The sequence below is a fragment of the Balaenoptera physalus genome (assembly GCF_965194825.1).
Source record: "Balaenoptera physalus genome assembly, chromosome: 16".
In the NCBI taxonomy this organism is placed as follows: domain Eukaryota; kingdom Metazoa; phylum Chordata; class Mammalia; order Artiodactyla; family Balaenopteridae; genus Balaenoptera; species Balaenoptera physalus.
In genome coordinates this window covers 82,360,281-82,377,231 of record NC_138898.1, presented here as the reverse complement: position 1 = coordinate 82,377,231, position 16,951 = coordinate 82,360,281, and the positions used below count along the sequence as shown (strand labels likewise).

Genomic DNA, 16,951 nt, shown 5'->3' with positions numbered 1-16,951 from the left:
ATTCTTTTCTGTTTTGCTTGTCTGTCTCCCTCTTCTAGCATCTCAGCTCCATGAAGGCAGTGGTTTTTGTCTGTTCTCTGCTGTATTCCCAGTGCCTGAAATGTGGCTGGCAGGTGAGAGACATGCATTCAGTATTCATGGAATGCATAAATGCATACATCTATTCCTTTAGCATCTAGAGGCCTAGAAGGCCCAAAAAGAAATGCATTCAGGGGCCAGGCAAGTGTGAAGATGTGTGAAGCAGCTGGGTATCAGACAGTTGGAAATGGTACAGGAGAAGGGTGGCCAACCTGAAGGCATAAAATTTATTAAAACAAAACCCCAAAACCAAAAAACCAACAGGTGAAACCAAACAAACAAGGCTAAAGGCAGGATTTGGTCAGTTTTCTGACTTCTGCTTTGGATGGCCTAAGTCAGTAGTTTTTAATCTGCAAGGCATGACCCATGAGTGGGTGGTGAAATCAATTTAGCAGGGCATGACTAGCATTAAAAAATAAATAATACTGAATAGAAAATTACACAGAGCTTTGCACATAGTATGGGTAGGTTACTATTATCTTTTCTGTGTTCCAGGAAACTTTCGTTTTGGCCACACATGTACGTGTGGGCACGCAGGCATGTGTGTGCGTCTCTGTGCGTGCATGCACTGGATCTTTATGCAAAGGTATTTCTTTTTGTGCGTCTTGGTCAAAAACATTTGAAAACACTGGGCCTTCTAGTTAATCAAGCCAGACTATTGTAAAGTTTGCAAATTTAGACCATGTTGGTTGGATTTATAGAATTGCTTTCACTGAGCTATATTTGGTGCTTAAGATTTCTGTGACACTGACACCTGAAATGAATGTTGGGATGTTGAGTAAACTGACCTCTAGGTTGCCAAATCCAGAGGATGGTTTCAGGCTGGGGCTAGGGTGAGACATTCACTCTCAAGGTCATGCAAGTACTGGCGTGGCATGTTCTCATGGATTTCACTCCTCTCTTGATTCCTTAGCATTGTACTCTTCTGGTCCTATCCTGGTTCTTCTGGTTTTCCCTCTTTGGTTTCTCCTCCGCCCAACCCTAAAATGAGCAGAGGCCCACCTGGTGTTCCTGCCTATAGTGTATTTTTACAGCAGTGGCTGCCAGTGAATCATGCCTCCTGGTAAGCCATCCCACACTGACTTTGGGTTTGGCTGTGTGAATTTCTTTGGCCAATGAAGTCTTACCTTGGTAGCACATGTACTTGGTAAGTCCTGCGCATTGAGACTTGCCCACTTGGATGCTCCCCTGAGGCCACTGTGCTGTAAAGAAGCCCAAGTGAAAGTTAACATGGAAAGAGAGGCCCAAGTGTTCCAGCTGTTCCAGCTGAGCCCTGTCCCCTGCCGACAGCTGGCATCAACCAGACATGTGAGTCTTGGACCTTCTAGCTCACTGTCCAGATGAATGCAGCCCCATGAATGAGCCAGGTGAAACCAGAAGAGGAGCTACCCAACCAACCTATAGAAGAATAATAAATACAGCTGACCCTTGAACAACGTGGGTTTAAACTCCTCGGGTCCACTTATACACTGTTTTTTTTTTTTTTAATTTATTTATTTAGTTTTGGCTGTGTTGGGTCTTCGTTTCTGTGCGAGGGCTTTCTCTCTAGTTGCGGCGAGCGGGGGCCGCTCTTCGTTACGGTGCGCGGGCCTCTCAGTGTCGCGGCCTCTCTTGTTGCGGAGCACAAGCTCCAGACGCGCAGGTTCAGTAGTTGTGGCTCACGGGCCTAGTTGCTCCGCGGCATGTGGGATCTTCCCAGACCAGGGCTCGAACCCGTGTGCCCTGCATTGGCAGGCAGGTTCTCAACCACTGTGCCACCAGGGAAGCCCTACACTGTTTTTTTTGATAGTGGATAATGCAGTGCTGCAAGATCCACGATTGGTTGCATCTGTGGTTGTGGAGCCGTGGATATGGAGGAGCCACGTATATGGAGGGCCATCTATAAATTATAAGCAGATTTTCCACTGCAAGAAGGGTCATCATTCCTAATCCCCTCCTTGCTCAAGGGTCAACTGTAGTTGTTTTTGGCCACTAAGATTTGGAATGGTTTGTTATGCAGAAATACCTAGCTGATACATTCCCTCAACCCTCATCTTCTCTCACTCTGTGGGTGGACTCAGTCTCTGGCTTCTAATATTTTGAGGGCCCGCAAATTGACAGTTCTGGCTCAGAACATGTTCCGGAGGCCCTGACTCACATATCTAACTTCCTAGTCGTTGGTGACATCCACCTAAATGTTCACAGGCTTGACCAGCCCAACCTGTTCACACCTTACCTCATCATCTAACGCACCCCAGCCCTTTTCCTCTTCCTCCTGTAGTCTCTGTCTTGGTTGATGACATCATCACCAATCCCTAAAGTTACCAGCCTGATATGGCATGTTGTGATTTCCAAGATGGTCGCAACAAGATTTTTTATTCTGCGTGCTCTCCTGGCAACGTGACATTGATCATCAACCCATTAAGAGGTGGGTCAATGTTCCCTCCTCTTGAATCTGAGCAGGCCTGTGACCACAGAGGAAACAACACCTGTGACTTCTGAAACTCGGTCATAGCTGCTGATCCTGTTTCCATCTGGTCCTCTTGGGACATTCACTCTCTGAACGCCTCTGTCATGCTGTGAGGAAGCATGGGCCACGTGGACAGATCACAAGTGGAAATTTGTTTTGGTTTGTTAGGGCTGCGTAACAAAGTAACACAGACTGGGGAATTAAACAACAGAAACTTATTGTCTCACAATTCCGGGGGCTAGAAGTTCGAGATCCAGGTGTTGGCAGGGTTGGTTCCTTCTGAAACCCCTCTCCTTGGCTTGTAGATGGCCACCTTCTCCCTGTGTCCTCACGTGGTCCTCTCTCTGTGTGTGTATCTGTGTCCTAATCTCCTCCTCTTATGAGGACACCAGTAATACTGATTAGAGCCCACCCTAATGACCTCATTTTAACTTAATTACCTCTTTAAAGACCCTGTTGCCAAATACAATCATATTCTGAGGTAGTGGGGGTTAGGACTTCAACATATGAATTTTGAGGAGTGGTGGGCACAGTTTGGCCCATAGGTTTCAGCTGACAGCCAGCATCACCACCAGACCTGGGAAGAAGCCTTCACCTGACACAAATGAGAGATCCTGAGCAAGAACCGCTCAGCTGAGCCCAATCAGCCTCTCATGAGAGATAATAATAAAATAATTATTGTGGTTCTAAACCACTGCATTTAAATAGCAATAGATTATTGGAATATTCTAGAATCACCCTGGTTGGTGGTGGTGATGAGGGGGTGGGGGACAGGGGAGAGCTGACCAGGGAATTATCCTGGTCAGGATAATTGATACCTCTTGCTTCCCTGCTCCCCCATCTAATCAGTTACCAAGTCTTAATGATTTTGTTTACTGCACACCTCTGTAACCCAGCCTGTCTCTTCACCTTGACCATCATGTTCCCACGTCCTAGATTGTTACAGTGGCCTCCTAATGTCCATTCCATCCTCCTCGTGTTGCCAAGGTAGCTGTTTTATGCTGTGGCCCTACCACCTGTAACTCTTTCAGCGACCATGGCTCTCTTAAGAAAACCAAGCTCAGATCCTCCATAGATGGTCTTAATGTGAAGGGAAGGAGGCTTCCTGCCTCCTAGACCCCCCCTCTCCAATATGGTAGTCATTGGCCAAACATGGCTATTGAGCATTTGAAATGGAGCTAATGCCATGAGAAACATAAACTTTAATTTTACTTCATTTTAATTAAGTTAAAATTAAAAACTGATACTCAATTCAATTATTGGAAAGCATTCAAGTATGTTTGGAAAGAACTGCCAACTGTCCTGGTTTCCCTGGGACTGAGCTTTCAGGATGTGGAACTGTGAGGTTTAAAACCAGGACTTGGGTAAACAGGGATGAGTTGGTGACACTACTTTGAAACAACTTGGTTATGGAAATCTATGAAATCCAAATACAGATCAAGTGTTGTGGATGAGAATTAAGCATCTGAATGGAGATGTGCCATAAATGTCAAATATATTCTGGCTTTCAAAGGCTTGGTATGAAAAAAAAAAAAGTAAAATATCTCAAAAATTTCTTATATTGATTACATGTTGAAATGATAGTATTTTGGATATTGGGTTAAATAGAATATATTATTAAAATTAATTCCATCTATTTCTTCTTTACTTTTTAAAATTCAAAGTCACGTATAGCTTGCATTATATTTTTATTAGGCAGCTCTGCTCTAGAGCAGTGGTTCTTAAACTGTGGCTGGTGTCAGAATCACAGGGGCACTTGGTAAAGATGCTGAGGCCCAGGCCCTGTCCTGCTTTGAGGAGCCTGGGTCTCTGTTCTTCATCAGCTCTCCAGGCCTCAATCACTCTGCTGTGGTGGGGTGGTGTGTGGGAATGTAGATGCCAGCAACCCCTTTCTTCTTAAGTCTGGGGTCTCTGGACCTAAGAAAACAATGCCCAAGAACCGGCAGGACTTCTCGCTCTGCCTGGCTAAGGCCTAGCGTGGGTTTTACCAGCATGGGCTGCTCAGATGGTGTAGGAATGGAAAAAGAAGAGAGGGAGGAGACGGCCAGGAGAACTAAGGGGCATCTTTTTCTGGGGCTCTGATTCTTTCTGGATCCTTCTCTAGTCCCTAGGTGAGCTGACCTCAAATATCTTTCCCTGGGTTTGACAAACAACACTGAGGGCCGTGGGGAGTCACTGAAAGTTCTGAGCCGGGGAGGAGCCCGATGAAATGGATGCCCTGTTGGCCTATTCTGAGGGACCCCAGGCCCCAACCACCTCCCTTTCCCACACTTTTCCACAGGACTACAGGAAGAAGCGATTTCTCAGATTCTTTGCTAGAGATGGCCCCTCCCACACGCTCGCCTGCACTCCCACAGGAAAGGATTACCGGTCCCCAAAGTGCAGTGGGCTGAATTACTGTAAACTGTCACGGCTTAATCCCCATCAGCCATCATCCTGGTCTCGGGCAGAGGCTCTTCCTTCCTTGGTGCTCCCAGGCCTGCCCAGCCTTGCCAGGAGCCCCCAGAGACCAGGTCCCAGCTCTGTGCTGCAAATCCACACTTAGACACCAGGTGTCACTCAGCCCCACCAAGGGAGAGAGTGTGCGGTATGAGAAACCAATCAACCAACCAACCAACCACCCAACACTGCATCCTAGAGAACCAGGCCTAGTCTGAATTTGGCCTCTATCCCATTCAGTGCTGTGCAAATTACATCTTTCTTTGCTTTGGTTTCCTCATCTGCAAAATGGGCATAATGGTGCCTCTCTCATAGGGCATGTATGTGTGGGGATTAAATGAAAGAACGCCTTTGGGAAAGCCTCCAGCGCTGCTCCTGGCACTCGGTAGATGCTCAGTAAATATTTGTTGAATGAATTAATGAATTAATGCGTGGATGGGCAGCTCTTTGGCAGTCTGGCCTCAAGGGCAGGCCCCCTCCGTGGTTTCTATTCTACTCCTTCCCGGCTTGTGGCTCCCCGCAGTGAAGGAAGAAAGTAAGGAAATGGGTGTGTCTAGGGCTTCTCCTCAGTGTCTGCATGTGCCTCATTGCACCTGATTCCCTGGAGAGGTAGGGATTCATATGCTCATTTTACACATGGGGAGACTGAAGCTGGGGGAAGGTCAGGAGGAGAGGACCTGAGGACACAGCTTTTCTTGGGTCTCCCAAGGGCCTGCACCAGGGCTGAGAACACAGTGCTACTAAAGGAAGGCCCACTGGTTGAGTCAATGAGTGAACATCAGGTACCGTGATGACGCTGAGTGCCCCATCCCCTTTCTTGTGACATCCTTGGGCAGGGCTAGGGCAGGACAAGAGGCACCAGAGTCTGTCTTCTCTCTCTCTCTCTGTCTTGGATTATTTCCTTTCATACCGTCCTCCTGCCTCCTCCCCTTCTATTCCTTAGCCTGTGCCCTTTCAGCAGTATTTTCTCCTTTCTTTCCCTTCCTTCCTTCCTTTCTTCCTATCTTTCTTTCTTTCTCTTTCTTTCTCTCTTTCTTCCTTCCTTCCTTTCTTTTTCTTCCTTCCTTCCTTCCTTCCTTCCTTCCTTCCTTCCTTCCTTCCTTCCTTCCTTCCTTCCTTCCTTCCTTTCTTTCTTTCTTTCTTTCTTTCTTTCTTTCTTTCTTTCTTTCTTTCTTTCTTTCTCTTTCTTCCTTTCTCCTTTCCTTTCCCTTCCCTTTCCTTTTCTTCCTTCTTTCATTCTTCCTTACTCCCTGCTTCCCTCCTTCTCCCCCCCACCCCCCCACCTTTTGTTATAATCTGTGACTGAGGACCAGACTGCATAGCCTCTAAGAACCAAAAGGTTGACATGCTGGAAGATAGAGGCTGAGGGGCCTCCACACCCCTACCATTCACACCCCAGTACCTCAGTTTCCTCATCTGTAAATTGGGTTGTTTTAAGGACTTGGGGTGGTATGTGTAGGTGCTGAGTACAGGCCTGACCGATGGGAAGAGCCTGATGGGTGTGAAGCATTTCTGATGTTATTTCACCTGTGCCTAAGGCAGGCCTCACTGCAGCTCTTTAATGTCCTGGGAACTGATTCTGGAGAGCATCAAGGTCTGAGATTCTGAAGGTATGATTTGGGGTAAATTGTGCATCAATTTCGTGATCACTAAAATGCAAGTGTCTGGATGGCTGCTTCCCAAGAAAGTGGTGAGCCATTGATCATTAGGTTGTTGGGAAAATGACAGCTGAGTCCTGTGGAACTAACACACAGCCTAATTTGGATTGTAAGTTCAGGGAGGGCAGGGCTGGGATGATGTGTGGCCTTCCCCGGGGTGGTGTTCATTCAAGGCTTGTGGAGTGACTCAGGATGCCCATGTGGTGACTGGCAAGTAGGGGTGGCCTGAGGGTCCCGAGTGAAGCCCCAGAGTTCCTTCTCGGCAGGAGAATTTTTGGCTGTGTTGGGTCTTTGTTTCTGTGCGAGGGCTTTCTCTAGGGCTCGAACAGGAGAGAGAGCTGTACCCAGGACATCTTTTTGCACATTGCAAAGGTGATTTGCTCTCTTGGGAAGGAATCTGGTCTCTTTAATATCCTTTGTGAAGATGCAGAAACATCTGCAGTGGAGACTGCTGGGATTACTCATGAGATATTAGCCACATCTCGGTGAAAAGAGCAGTTTATCAGAGGACGTTCCTTCCAGTGACAGAGAACCTTTCAGAACTTGATTGCACTTAATGTACCAGCCTTTCCAAAGTATTTTATTCCACCCTCAAATGAGATAATGAAGCCCTTTAATTTACTGTTCAACTCCCAGACAGAGTGAGCTGGTCAGGCCCGAGGAGACAGAAGGCTGGACCCAGGCTCAGGAGGCCCAGTGCACCTGGTGTGTCCTCATGGCCTTCTCAGCCTGGAGCTGCCCATCTCCTGTTGGGAGGTGGCATGGAGCCCCAGGCAGCCCAGGGTAAATCCCAGTCTTGCAGTTTTCTTCCTGTGTGTCCCCAAGCCAGTCACTTACTCTCTTGAAGCCTCGGTTTCATCATCTGTAGAATGGGGATGGATGGTAACACTGGCGCGGCAGGGTTGTGGTAATGATTAGGGAGGACATGGCTAAGAGGGCAGTCGTCTGGCACTGGGTAGATGCTCAATAAATGGCAGTTGTCACTGGGGAGTGAAGTCGAGCCCTGAGACCTCAGAGGAAGTCGTTCTTGCTGCTGGTCCTGGGGAACGTTCACATCCATGGCTCCGCCCTGGAATCACACCGTCAGCACCAAATAAAACAGCCTTCAAGGCCTTCACCTCCTGCTTATCTGCCCGTCCCATCCTGACCATTTCAGTGGATCTCGCCCACTCAGACAAATAGATGAGGGATGGATGGCTGTCAAAACTCAGCCATGGGCAGCGTCAGAGCCCATGCTGGACCTTGCCCAAGCCTCCTCCAGCCTCTCGTTTGGACCTGGGAGCCCCTCGACCTCACCCACCCTAGTTCTCACATACATGATGGTGCAAGCCCTGGGTACGTCTAAGGGGCCTCGTTAGATTTGTGTTGATTACAATACTCTCCCCACAAAGCAGTAAAGTTGATCGCTCTTACAATATCAGTATGTTATGATACTTTTCCAAGGATGCAAGTAAAGCATTCTGAGAAAGGGATGTATTTTCTAATTTGCCCAGAGGTCATTATAGATGAATGGTTTACCCTTTTTCCCCCCCTGCCCCAGTGGCCTTCCCCAGCTCAACCTCACGCTCCCCTTACAGTAGGATTCTGGCATTTGTCCTCTGTGTCCTGCTCTGGCCTGGGGGGACCAGCCAGGACTTGCACTGTTGGCCTCATCTCTGGCTGGCTTTCTGACCAGCTCTTGTCTCCTTCCCTGGGACTCAGAGCCCAGAGGGATTCCCGTCAACATCCCCTCCTCCCCTCACTCTGTACACATAGCTCTCACCCTGCTTCTCCTGCTCTGACCTTAGCCTCCCTCCTGATCATCATCCAAACTCACCCTGTGCCTGTACTTGTGGTGGCTGGTAACAGCCCTTAAAGATATCCTAGTGCTAATCCCTGGAACCTGTAAATGGTACCTTATATGGAAAAGGGGTCCTTGCAGATGTGATTAAGTTAAGGCTTTTGAGATGGGGAGTTTACCCTGGATTATCCAGGTGGGTTCAATGTAATCACAGCATCTTTACAAGAGAGAGACAGAGGGATATTCGACACAGACTGGAGAAGGTGACGTGAACACAGAGGCAGAGATTGGACTGATGTGCCTGCAAGCCAAGGAATGCTGGCCACCATCAGCATCCAGCCACCAGGATTCTCCCCTGGAGCTTCTGGAGGAAGCACAGCCTTGATGACACCTTGATTTCTGCCCGGGAATACAGATTTTGGATTTCTGCCTTCCAGACCTGTGCGAGAATAAATTTCTGTTGTTTTAAGCCACCAAATTGGTGGTCATTTGTGACAGCAGCCATGGGAAACTAGATCAGTGTTCATCCTCTCTGGGGAAATCCTTTGCCTGGTCCAGCTTAGCTCTTGGCCCTGACTCTGTTTTGGTCCCCATGGTCCTGGCCCTGAAGGGAGCTGCCTAGCTCTTTGGATGGGCCTGGACACTTGATGCTGCAGTGCCAGATCCCACTCCTGACAGGGGGTTTGGGGACCTTAGGATCAGCTGCATAGGTGTTATCTGCTGGTGATCAACCACAGGACCCACTGGGTGGTAGGCCCTCCAAGAGAACCTTAAGCTTATCCCTCCTCCCCTATAGAATGATCAAGGCTCATTATGGTTGGGGAACAGATCAGACAGTTCAGAAGAGCATTGGCTGAGGTCCTACCTTGTGCTAACTATATGATGGGTGCTTGATATACGTTGTCTCTTCTATTACCTTTCTCCAGTCTGGGGATAAAAATGGTAATAAAAAGTATTCCTCTGGCTTATTTCCTTCCTGCTCTAATGGGACCTCTTTGCGTTTCAAAGTTTGCAGGAGCCCTAGCGGGGGGTCTCACTAGTGCTCACTAACATTCTTCCATCACTTCTTATTGCCATTTTCCTCCTCCTATGATTGACTTTCAAGCTGGGATGGCTGCTCTCAAGCTTTCTGCTGTCTCCTTCCCCCTTGCTGTGGCCCCGGCTCCTCGAAAGGCCGAGGACCTCTCTAGGATGAAGGTTGGTTCCGCCACAGCCCAGGCCTCTGAGCCTAAAAGGGAGTTTCCTCTCCCCACTTGTCCCTCCAGGCTTGCTCTCCATGGTCACACAGCTACAGAATGTGCCATGTCAGCTCTCAGTATTGTGCAGATATCTCAGGGAAAGGGCTTGCCACAGATTGTATGGAAGCAACGATGTCTCCCATCCCACATGGTCTTCCTACAATGTGACTCTGACGCTCCTTCTCCTCGGATACGGATGGGTTTGTGACTGTGGCAGAAGTGACACAATGGGTCGTAAAGAGTGATGTAGCTTCCACTGGTTTGCTTGGGATGCTTGCTCAGGGGACCCAGCCACCATGCTATGACGAAGCCCAAACAGCACATGGAGAGGCCCACTCGGAGAGGAACTGAGGTTCCCTGCCTACGGCTTGCGCCCACCTTCTAGCCATGTGAGTGCGCCATCTTAAAAAGTGAACGGTCCAGCCTTAGGCAGCCACCCTAGCTAATGCCGACTGTAGCAGAGATGGGCTGTCCCCACTGAGCCTTGCCCAAACCATGGATTCGTGAGTAGAATAAGTGTTTGTTGTTGTTTGAAGACGCCAAGTGCGGCATGGTTTGTTTCACTGCAATGGACAATGCATACAGAATTCCTCCAGTTTTCTTTTGTATTCTCCTTCCCTGGGACTCCGACCTGGAGCCGTGGGACTGAGCCCAGGGCCAGCCTAAAAGACTGATCTGGCTCCATCCACTTGGGAATTACATTTCCCTTCCCTCAGGCTGAGCCTCTTCCTGGGAAGCTCTTGGGTACCTCTCACAAACTGACCCGTGGGGGCAACTTCACTGGTCCTCCGGAATTGACTGGACATCCTTAAATCCTGGAGGACCAGAGTTTAGATTAAAGCCAGGACATCTTCACTTCCTTCTTATCCGCCGCTAGTCACAATCTCAGTTATTTTATGAGGGGGAAACTGAGGCTCAGTGAAATTGAATCACTCTCCCAGGGAATACAGCTAGGAAGTGGAAGACTGAGATTTGGATCCACGTCTGTCTGCCTTTCCACTAGCCCGAGGGCTGCTTCTCTGTGTTATGTGCAGAGGCTGGTGCTCCAGAGGGGTCCCCTTGTGTCTCACTAAGGCCATAAGCCACTTCATCGTCCTCTCACAGACTCCCCTCAAAAAAGATATACGTTTAAATGGCTAATAAGCATATGAAAAGGCACTCAACCTCATTAGCAGCCAGGAGATGCAAATTAAAACCCCAAGTGGGAATTCCCTGGCAGTCCAGTGGTTAGGACTCTGCCCTCTCACTGCCAAGGGCCTGGGTTCGACCCCTGGTCGGGGAACTAAGATCCCACAAGCCATGCGGCGTGGCCAAATGAACAAAACAAAACAAAAAACAAACAGACAACCCCAAGCATACCCCTACTGTGATTGAATGCAAAAGTGCCTCTCTCAGACCACCTTCCATGGATATGTGACCCCACCAGCCATTTTGGCCAACTCAGGCCATTCCCTCTTTAGTGCTCCCTCTGGGGTCAGTGGAGGCTCACTTTCTCCCTCTTCTTGCACCTGCTTCCTTCCTGACCACAGATGTTGATCTCAAGAGCACTTCTTAATAAATATTCTGCATGCTAAACTCTATCTTTGTGTCCAGGGGAACCTCACCAGTGACAACTACACATCCACTAGAATGGCTGAAATATTTTGAAAAAAATTTATCCTGTTTTTCACGTTTTGAAACATTATAAACTGGAAACAGACCCACACATATATGGCCAATTGATTTTTGACAAAGGTGCAAGGCAATTCAATGGAGAAAGGATAATCATTTCAACAAATGGTGCTGGAACAACTGGACACCCATATAGAAAAAAAAAAAGCAAACAAGCAAAAAAAAAAAAAAAAAAAAGAATCTTGATTACCTATCACAACTTGTACAAAAATTAACTCAAAATGGATCATAGACCTAAAAGTAAAACCTAAAATTAAAATACTCCCCAGGAGGAAACATAGGAGAAAATCTTTGTGACTTCAGGTTAGACAAAAGTTTCTTAGTTATAGCTTCTATATCCATGAGGTGTAAAAGAAAAATATGCTAAATTAGATTTCATCAAAATTAAAAACATCTGATTTTCAAAAGACATTCTTATGAAAATGAAAAGACAAGCTACAGACTGGGAGAAAATATTTACAAAACACATGTGATAAAGAACTTGTATCCAGAATATAAAGAATCCTGAAAACTCAATAAGAAAACAAATAACCCAATTAAAAATGGTCCAAAAAATTGAACAAACCATGCAGACAAGAAGATATGTGGATGGCAGATGAACACATGAAAGGATATTGAGCATCTTGAGCTATTAGAGAAATGCAAATTAAAACCAAAATGAGTTACTAGTAGAGACCTCTTACAATGATTTAATAAACAAATAAAGAAACAAAGAAACAAATGACAATACCAAGTGCTGGTGAAGATGCAGAGCAACTAGAACTCATACAAAATTGTACAGAAAACTTGGAAAATGGTTTGGCAGTTTCTTATAAAAGTAAACATACACTCACCATATGACCCAGCAATCCCACTCCTAGTTGTTTACCGAGCAGAAATAAAAACTTGTGTTCACACAAAAACCAGCCCACATATGTTTACAGCAGATTTATTCATAATTTTCCTTCCTGGAAACAACCCAAATGCACTGTAATTGGGGAATGAATGAATAAATTGATACATCCATACAATGGAATATGATTCAATAATAAAAAACTGTTGATACACGAATAACATGGATGAACCTCACACACGTTATGCTAAGTGGGTGAAACCAGACTCAAAAGGCTACATACTATATGATTACAAGGGTCGGGAGTAGGGTAAGGGATTTGGTGCCTACCAAGGGGCACCAAGGAATTTTGGGAGGTGATAGAACTGTTCTATATTTTGATTGTGATAGTGACCACACACTTACCACAACTCACAGAACTGTACACTAAGAAGAGTAAAATTTACTGTATGCAAATAAACTGTACTAAAAGTATTGAACCAAAAAGCATTTTATATAAGTAGTATCATACTGCACGTATCCTTCCTCAGCTTGCTTTATTTTTTTTTGCTTACCATTAATGATTTATACAAGTTGACACTATGTATGTAATAATGATACATGTAGCTCTTGTTCATTCATTTTAACTGCTACATCACATCTCTATTATACATTATACCTTAATTTGTCTATTCGTTCTTCTTCTGGTGGAGATTTCTTTTTTTTTTTTTTAATAAATAAATTTATTTATTTACTTTTGGCTGTGTTAGGTCTTTGTTGCCGCGTGCGGTCTTTCTTTAGTTGCGGCGAGCGGGGGCTACTCTTTGTTGCTGTGTGCGGGCTTCTCATCGCGGTGGCTTCTCTTGTTGTGGAGCACAGGCTCTAGGCTCGGGGGCTTCAGTAGTTCTAGCACACCGGCTCAGTAGTTGTGTCTTGCAGGCTCTAGAGTGCAGGCTCAGTAGTTGTGGCGCACGGGCTTAGTTGCTCCGCCGCATGTGGCATCTTCCCGATACAGGGATCGAACCCGTGTCCCCTGCATTGGCAGGTGGATTCTAAACCACTGCGCCACCAGGGAAGTCCCTTTGTGTCTGTTTTTTTCCTTCTGTTTTAAGCAATGTTGCAATAAACATTCCTGTAAATGTATTCTGGAGTACAGGTGCTGACATTTCTCTCTTGGATGTTTACTGAAAAGAGTAAATTGAATAGAGACAAAAACTGTGAGCATCTTCACTTTGCTCTCCAAGGGCTTATACAACTGACTCTACCAGCAACGTATGAGAATTTCTTTCTCTTATATCTCCATCAAAAATTGTATCATCAGACTTTAACTTCTGCTTAGCTGATGAATGTAAAATGGTATCTCATTGTTGTTTTATTTTGCAATTTCCCTGATTACTAGTGAGGTTGATTTATATGTTTGTTGGTCATTTGGGTTTTTTCTTCTGTGAATTGCCTCTTCATATTCTTTGTCTTTTTTTTTTTTTTCCCCTACTGTGTTGTACATCTTTTTCTTCTTGATTTGTACCCATTTCCCCCCCCACCCCCACCGCAACCTCTTCCTGATTGTAATCCCTGTTGGGTAGCAGATATCTTCTCAGTCTGCAGATTGTCTTTTAAAAATTTTAATAGTACCTTTTGTAGATAGAAATTTGTAAATTTATTAGTCTTTTTTTTTTTTGGTTCATGCTTTTTATGCCCTTTCTAAGAAATCCTTCTCTACCTCAAGGTCGAAAGATATTTTCCTGTAAACTTTAAAAAGTTTTGCTTTTCACATGTATGTCTTTAGTTCACTTGGAATTGATCTTTTTGTATGATGTAGAGATCTAGTTTTATTTTTTATACATAACCCTACACCATTTATTGAAGAGTCCACCCTTTCCCCACTGATTTATATAGGCTTTTGGGCTCTCTATTCTATTTTATTGGTATAGTTGTCTATCCTTACAACACCATCTTAATTATATAATAAATCTTTCTATCTAATAAATCTGTCTGGGGCTATTCTTGGCCCTTTGCTCTTCTCTATAAATTTTAGAAGCATCTTGCCAAGTTCCCAAAGAGAGTTTTGGATGTTTTTGAAATTCTATAATATTTAATACATAAATTTAGGTAGAATTGGTACCTTTATGATATTGAATCTTTCTGTCCATGTCTGTGGTATATATTTCTTTACTTACCAGACACTCTTTTGAGTCTTTCAATAATGTTTTGTAATTTAGACCGTTAGGTTCTTGCACACCTTTCTGCTCCATTTATTTTAAGCACATCATAGTTTTAATTTTTTAATTTTTTTGATATGGTAAACAGAATTAAAAGTAATATATTCTACTTATTTGTGGTACATAGGAATGTTATTGATGTTTATATGGCAATCTCATGTATAGCAATCTTGCTGATTGCAAGTTTGTGAATAGATTCTTTTGGATTCACTGTGTAGACAATTATGCTTTCTCTAGATATACTTTTCCTTTTCACTTAATGCCTTTTTATTTCTTTTACTTGCCTTATTTCATTGGCTGGGTACTTTAGTGTAGTGCTAAAAGGAAGCAATGACAAAGGACATCCTTTATTGCTTTGAATCTAATTGAATTGCCTCTGAAATTTTACCCTTAAATATAATATATGCAGTGAGTTTTGAACAATTTCTTTTTATCACATCTATGACATTATATTCTATTTCTAGATTGCGTTTTAAAAATCTTTTAAATAGTATGAATTAGTACAGAATTTTATCAAATGGTTTTCCTGCAGATATTGAGATGATCATATGCTCTTTTTTTCTTTTAATTCTATAGTGTGGCATATTACATTAATAGATTTACTTATTATTCATGAGAGAAATCCCACCTGGCCAGCAACTATTTTATATATATATTTCACTGAAATTAAATTAGCTGCTAAATTTAATTTGCTGATATTTTATTTAAGATTTTGAAATACATGTTCATAAGTGTATAATGGATCTGTAATTGCCTTTTAAAAAATTATCCTTGTCTGGGTTTGCCATCAAGGTTATACTGGCTTCATAAAATGAAATAGGTAACTTTCATTCTTTCTGTCCTTTGACATGTTTTTATAAAAAGCATATATTTTCTGGTCCTCAGAATTTTCAACAAATTTGCCTCTAAACTTTTTCGAGCGTGGGATAGGTCAACTTCTGGATGGATTAGACGTATTTACTAGTGTAGTTACTGTTCGAATGAGTATCTTTCTTTTCATTACTTGCTTTGCTTATTTATACCCTCTTCCTCCTCCTCCTCCTCCTCCTGCCTCGTCCTCCTCCTCCTTCTTCTTGCATAGGCTAACTAGTAGTGTCTTTCTTTGATCATTTTCCCCCCCAAAGAACCAGCTTTTGGTTTTGTATTTGGACAGGATATAAATTTGACTGCTACAACAGAAACCTGAAATGATTAATGACTTAAACAAGTCATGCATTATTACCTGTTATGTGCTGAATTGTGTACCCCACCCCCTTGCTCCCTGCAAATTCACATGTTGAAGCCCTTTGAATGTGACTGTATTTGGAGATAGCACCTTTAAAGAGGTAATTAAGTTAAAATGAGGCACCATTAGGATGGATGGGCCCTAATTCAATCTGACTGGTGTCCTTATAAGAAGAGGAAATTTGTACACCTAGAGAGACACCAGACATAAGTGTGCCCAGAGAAAAGACCACGTGAAGATAGAGAGAGAAGTGGGCCATCTATAAGCCAAGGAGAGAGCCCTCAGAAAAAACCAACCCTGCCAACACCTTCGTCTTGGACTTTTAGCCTCCAGAACTGTGAGACAATAGATTTCTGTTGTTCAAGCCACCCAGACTGTGATATTTTAGTATGGCAGCCCAAGCAAACTAACACACTATCTCACATAAAGTCCCAGCTTTTATGGAGTTCATTGAGGGCCCAGGCTCTTTCTATCTTTTTGCTCTGCCCTCTTCATCATGACCTGCCTTCATGCCTGCATCCCAGCCAGCTGGAAGAGAAAAAGGGGAAGGGAGAGCAAACTACTTCAGTTTACAGATATGACCCAGTACTTTTGCCTACTTCCATGTTTTGTATCAGGCTGCAAAGGTTACTGGGTTGCCACGTGCCTCCTAAAGAGTCTATTACATCGTAGGAAAACAAGAATGGAAAGTGGGGAGCAAGGGCAATTTCTGCTATAAGTTTTTTAAAAAATTCCTTTCTATTTCTTCTTTGTTTTCTAGCTCATTATGTCTGACCTATTTTTGTTATTTCCATCTTTGTACTTTCTTTATGTTTGTTCTGGTGTCCTTTTCCTAGCTCCTTTATTTGATCACATAACTCATTCATTTTCATCTTTGTTGATTTTTAAATTCATGAGTATAAGGATACACATTTATCTCTAAAAACTATATTAGTTGCATTATATAAGTGCTACTCTAATTGTCACTTAGTTACAAAACATTTGTAATTTTAAGTACCGTTTCCTCTTTTACCCAGGAGGTATTTAGGATGAAGTTTTAGATTTCCAAGGTTTTAAAAAAATCTCTTTATTCTTGAGTTCCATTTAAATTAAATTATGGTCAGAGAGTGTGGTCTGGATGATAAACATCTTTTTAAAAAAATTGTCAAAGCTCTCTTTATGACTTAATAAATGATTACTTTTTATAAATTTTTATGTGAAAATTATGAGTATTCTCAATTTATTGGGTTCTCAATTTGTTGGGTGGTACAGTATCTATCTATCATCTCTCATATGTAAACTTCTTTTTTTTTTTAATATATTTTTATATATATATATATTTTTTTTAAGTATTTGTTATTTATTTATTTATTTATGGCTGTGTTGGGTCTTCGTTTCTGTGCG

General features: G+C 43.8%; 1 long non-coding RNA gene across 1 annotated transcript in view; it reads left to right on the top strand.

Annotated features, from left to right (window-relative positions):
• Positions 1 to 16,951, top strand: part of LOC309646279 — a 394,596-nt gene that overhangs the window by 675 nt on the left and 376,970 nt on the right. Inside the window, exons 2-3 of the long non-coding RNA XR_014255240.1 lie at positions 39 to 113; positions 574 to 664. This is a non-coding gene — a long non-coding RNA (uncharacterized lncRNA). The remainder of the gene's footprint in view (positions 1 to 38; positions 114 to 573; positions 665 to 16,951) is intronic.